General features: G+C 33.9%; 1 protein-coding gene across 1 annotated transcript in view; it reads left to right on the top strand.

The window, feature by feature from the left end:
* The first annotated feature begins 612 nt into the window (after positions 1-612).
* The window catches only part of LOC118195026 (sulfotransferase ssu-1-like), a 41,015-nt gene continuing 35,627 nt past the window's right edge, over positions 613-6,000 (top strand). Inside the window, exon 1 of the mRNA XM_035366259.2 lies at positions 613-754. The gene's annotated coding sequence lies outside the window, so the exon portion shown is untranslated. The remainder of the gene's footprint in view (positions 755-6,000) is intronic.

The following is a 6,000-nucleotide window of genomic DNA, read 5'->3' as shown; positions in this document are numbered from 1 at the left end:
GAAAACTCCCATGCAAGCAGCCGGTAAAGACCTTTGCAACTTTAGCAGAAAATGTAATTCTAAATTTTTTTAGCCGATTTAAAATAAAATCTTCTCTATAACTGTATTCAGACAAACCACTGCCTTTGTTTACAAGCAGAATTCTGTACAGCACATAAAGTAGATCAAGTTGCAATAGACAGTTTTAGAAAAGCAACAATTAGTGCATTATTATGGGAAATTTGTTAAAATCTGTATAAGTCTACCTCAAACTGATTAAAAAGGCTTTTTAGAACCACTGAAAGAAGTTAATATTATTTGAAAAATGTTTGAGAAATGTTTATGTCAGCTGTTTTTTTTCACACTAGGTTCGACACAATATGCTATACTGGGCCGTTATTAATAAATAAAAACTAAACTATGGAGCTAATGAATTTTATGTAGACTATTGACACCACTTATTTATGTATATATAGAGAGATAACCTCTATATATTTAATTTTACCTAATGACCTGATGGTCAATGGCCAGGCATTTCATAAATAAAATATACTTAATAATATTTATAAAGATAGAGATAGAGATAAATTCAACTGTATTCAGACAAATTAGAAAGATAGAGATAAATTCAATAACTTTAATTTAGATTCAAAGCATGGAAAGTTTCGAAAGATAAGCTACATTTCAGTAGATGTCATTCCATTTCAGCTGATAACATACTCAAAGTCGCTTTGTTTTTCAACTCCAGTGCATCGCTTCTCGTCAGAATTTCCAGGTATCTCTCTTTTCTATACTCACATTTTAGTTTGATGAAATAATATTTATATGTTTGTAGGTGATTTATAGCATAATTTTAGTTGAAATATGTATATTTACCCGAATTAAAAGCTTTGAATGACATATCAAAACTCATTTTTTCTCTATGAGTGGTCCAAATTAAGATTTCCGCTGCTTTCCTTCCTAGCATTCAATATGTTGCATGTATGTTTAAATTAGGTGAAAAGTTAGATTTTGTATTATAATTGTAAAGCTCGTAGAAGAAATGTTTTACAACTTTCTCTGTAGGAAGTTCCATAGCATACTATCATAGCAAATGAAAGACATATTTTTATTTTTCAAAATTGCGAAAGAAAATATGCTACAAAACTTTCAACCAACGAATTATTTTAAGTTTTGCATCTTGAAATTATTATACACTGTTCGAAAACTGAAAAAAAAAAAAAAAAAATCACCGAATGTTAATTTTATTGCCTTCATTTTTTTCTTTTGGTGAGGAAAAATCAAAACATACTTTTAGACCATTTCCCTGTGTTTAAAATAATATCCAAGACTAAGACAAAGATTTTTTGTTTTGCTTCTGTGTTTTAGTTGATGCATTTGTCTTGAATTTGTGACATCCAGTAAGATAGTTTACCACTTTTAATTGATATTATCTCTACATATTTTTTCTCTTTCTTATACATGTGCCCGCCTATAAGATAAAAAAAATAAATAATAACAAATACTCATGTTAATTTAGAGTAGATTCTTAACCCTTCTTTATAATCTGGTTGTTAATGTTTTCTATCCTAAAAAAAATCTGATGTGTACACCACATGACTTCCTTGCACGGAATATTAAATTATATGCATATTTGTTTGCATTTCTTTTAAACTTATTGGATTGAATTTAATCCACTTCGTCAATAGCGCATAAACCACAATAGAATAAATGCATTCTTTAAAATTCACTATATTTGTTTACCATAGCGACACTCTGACACTAGGTTCACTTAACATGTTACATTTCGTTCATATTATAACTCAGAATGCACAAAATTTATATCATTTGAAAAATTATCTAATCGTTGCGACATGTTATATTCAAATACTATAATAAATCTAAAACGATATATAAAAGAAATTAAGCAAACAAAACAAAAAAGAAACAGTGTCTCACAGACGATTCAGTATTTCTCTTTCAATTAATTCAGTTCTTACTTCCCGAAAAAGCAAAAAAACACACAAAAACTCAAATATCTATATTAAAAATTATGAAGTAAATCTTAAACACTTATTTCCTCGAATAAATTCCAGAATGTATTTAAGCACGATTTAATTCGCAATATAAAAGAAGGCGTTATCTTTGTTGTTGCGAAGCTTAGTTTTTCTAGATTGGCAATAAATCCGCTATTCTGCCAAGTTTAAAATGTAAACAAACATGGCGGCTATCGCAAAACTAATTATTCTTAGCCGCCCTTAAACAAGTTTTAAATTGCTGATAACTCCACAAATATTGCATGCAGATTTACTAAAGGCCTAGAAACCTTAAACGGAAGATAAGAACAACGTAATTCAATCATTTTTAAAGCAAAAAATGCACAATTTACAAACATATAAGTGTAAGGAAACTGAGATCATTCAGCCGGGTAACAGAGTGGATATATATATATATATATATATATATACATATATTTATATACGTTTGGTGCGCTCTATTGCAACAAAAATACGAGGTGCACATCTACATGTTATAGCAGTCCTATATACAAAATTTCAACGTTCTGAGGTTACTCGTTTTTTGAGTTATGCGGGATACGTATGTATCCCGCATAACTCAAAAAACGCCAAGGAAAATTCTCTTCAGAATTAATTTAAAATCCTTTTATAATTTTTTGGGGGTAAATGAGTCTTTTATTTTGTTCTTACGTACAGATGTCACGCAAAAGCATCGTTAAATTGCATTCGATAGTAGTAAAAATGGATATTTTCGTTGAAATATGATGCTTGAAACTTTTCCCGAATACAATACTTCCTTTTTACTTCGTACAAGGGAGTAAAAAGGACACATGTTTTAAAAATATCTCTAAACTGCTTTATTTCCAAATTAATTGTTGCTGTGTCATTCTTACTAATACTAATGACGCAAGGACTTACATAGCGTTTCAGCCAATAATAGTATTAATATCTGAGAAATTAAATTAACCATCAAAATGAAAACGAACCAGATTTATTTATCCTGAGCCAGGTCTTTATATCAGAAACTTGGTCTTCCTTCTTTGCTTATCTGACGGCAAGCTTTTTGCTGTTTCTTTTCCTTGCTTCAAATAAATAAAAAATGCTAACAGCCACAAAAGTGATCAAGGACGGGAGCACATTATATGTCCATTAAGCTGTGTGTATCTGTGCCAAAGTATTTTTTCAAATAAACATGACTGTCACTTCATCTTTGTGCATCATCACTCAGTCACTAAGTTGTACATCATCATCATCTAAATTATTATATGTCTGTATAAATATTGTGTCAATACTGTTGTTGTAAAAACATAGTATGTGCTCAATTGGGCGTGATTACTGCTATATCATTATTCATCTCTGTCATTAACATCTAAATATTACATATTATTTATTTACGTATGCATTTCATCTCTATATGCATGCATTAATTGCATATCATCTATATATGCATGTATTTACTTACGTATAACTGCAGAAATGCTATACATTCAATGGTTATTTTCAATATTTGACAGAAACTCTTCTGTCTAGAATATTTTATCAAAGCTAAGTAGTTATTGACTTTCATTCTATAGTAATGAATCTTGAATAATGTTAAAAATGCACTTTTTGAAGAACTGACTACTTCTTACTACTTTTCTAGACAGAAAGAATTTTTCCAGTTATTTCCTCTATTTTATTTCTTTAACGATTTTGATATTAAACATGCTTCAAAATTTCAATTTTTATTTCTGATAAATTAAAATAAATTTTAAGAAAACTGTGAAATAAATTTAAATTTTCATTATGAGAATAGAGGTGTTAATAACAACCTTTAGGAAAAGTATAAATTAGTGTAGAATTTTTTCCGCTGTCATATTCTGAAAACTCTCTCTATATATACACTACTAGCTACCCAAACTGCTACACCAAGAAAGACAAGAGGTGTCACAACAAAATTTATTTAGTAGATAACATGTCGACCAAGTATCAAATGATTAAATTTATAGACTTCTGTGAAGTGTGGTTCCTTCCAGAATCAGTAGCCAGAGTATTCGTCATTGTTGGAGATCACCGCTGCCACACGCCTCGGCATTGCTTCAAAGCGACTTTGGATGTGTTCTTGGGGTACGGCAGACCAAGCAGCTTCCACACGTTGCCAAAGTTGATCTAGTGTGGCAGCTTGGGATGTAATCTGGGTCAATCGTTCAGCAACCATAGACCACATGTTTTCAATCGGCGAAAGATCCGGAGAGCGAGCCGGCCAGGGAAGCAATTCAATCTGGCGATTGACGAAGAAAACTTGGACAATGCGTGCACGTGTGGTCGCGCATTATCCTGTTGAAATATGGCTGTGGGCAAGCCCTGAAGGTAAGGAAGGACAACTGTCTCCAACACCTCAGAGATGTAGCGCTGGCTGTTTAAAGTACCGGCAATGCGTATTAGAGGAAAGCGAGAGTGATATCCAATACTACCCCATACCATAATACCCCTTGCAGGACCAGTGTGGCGGTGTGCAGCTGTTCAGCATCCTCTCTCCACGATGTCTCCAGACTCGAATCCGACCATCGTGGTGTTGCAGACAGAAGCGTGACTCGTCAGTAAAGACAATTTCATTCCATTCTGCCGTCCCCATCCTTATTTCATCGCACCATTGGCGGCGGAGACGTCTCTGGTTCTGCGTCAAGCGTAGACGAAGCAATGGACATCTTGCGAACAGACCACTCTGCTGTAAACGACGTCGAATGGTACGCGCAAACACTGAATGATGCGTTACAGACTGAATGTGCTGTGCTATGGTTCGTGATGTAACTGAGCGATCCGTCACTGCCATGCTCACAATGTTTCTGTCATCACGTGAAGTGGTGCACTGAGGTGGATGCGATGGAACACGTCGGTCCGTCGCACCCTCCTGCATCCAACTGTCACATATCCGCATTACAGTTGTTTGGTTTCATCCAACACGACTACCGATTTCCCTGAAAGCTAATCCACACTCTCGGTAGGCCACTATCCTTCCTCTGTCAAACTCGGATACTTGATCAAACGATGATTGCTGTTTACTACGAGACATAATTGATCGTTTTTTCTAAAGAAACCACAAGAAAAACATAATTCCGGAACTTGAAATCGTCGAAAACTCCAAGCCTTAAATAGCACTTCGAAGTGGCATCACAGGCGCACGTGATGTGCGGTCTGCGCTGAAATTCTAATCATTTGCATATTTCACCTCCGCTAATGCATGTTGTAAATTTCATGTTATTTGCATGCTTCCTTCAGGGTGTTGCATTTACGTTGGCGAGCAGTGTATATATAAAAGATTAAAAAATATGGAAATTAGCTTTATAATTTTATTTATCTATTACCTCTTAACTCCTCCTATTTAATTTGCGTATTTCCTCACCGTATTCTAGAAACGGTAATAACTTTTCTGGACTTGGTCATTTCCAAATCAGTCTAGGCCACATGGCTTGCGTAACGCTGATGACGTACCCTTTGGACTGAACTCAGTAACTGAACCCTTTGGAGACGAATGTTACGAAGCGATTAACGATACGAATGCGAAGTTCGAAAGGCGAGTAATAACACTTGACGATTCTTGTTCGAACGCTATTTTTGTTTCGACGCGTTTGAATCACTCTAAATTTGATTTTGATTTGGTACACAAAAATACATGACGATATCTTTCATCTATATTTAATGAAAACACCAAAATATATCACAGTAAGACAGACACGTTGCAACGGCGAACCACAGTTACATAATGTAGACACACAGAAGAATTCTTTCAGCGCAACAGCGCCCTCTATACTATGAAAAGTTCGAACACACCCCACCTGTACTCTGTTAAGAGCACACTAAATTTACACATCAGTAATATATGTAGATATATCACAAATCAATATATAGAAACACAAATCAATTGTGAAAACTACATTGCAAATTAATATTATACATGACAAAAACATATATTATACTCGTATATCACTTTAAACTTCAAAAGGATAGATCAATTGGACAAGTCTTCGATAAAGTCCTTGAGAAA

The sequence above is a fragment of the Stegodyphus dumicola genome, chromosome 5 (genome assembly GCF_044657685.1).
Source record: "Stegodyphus dumicola isolate Sdum_Otavi_A_Nest chromosome 5, ASM4465768v1".
Taxonomy (NCBI): Eukaryota; Metazoa; Arthropoda; class Arachnida; order Araneae; family Eresidae; genus Stegodyphus; species Stegodyphus dumicola.
This window is presented reverse-complemented; position numbering and strand designations above follow the sequence as displayed.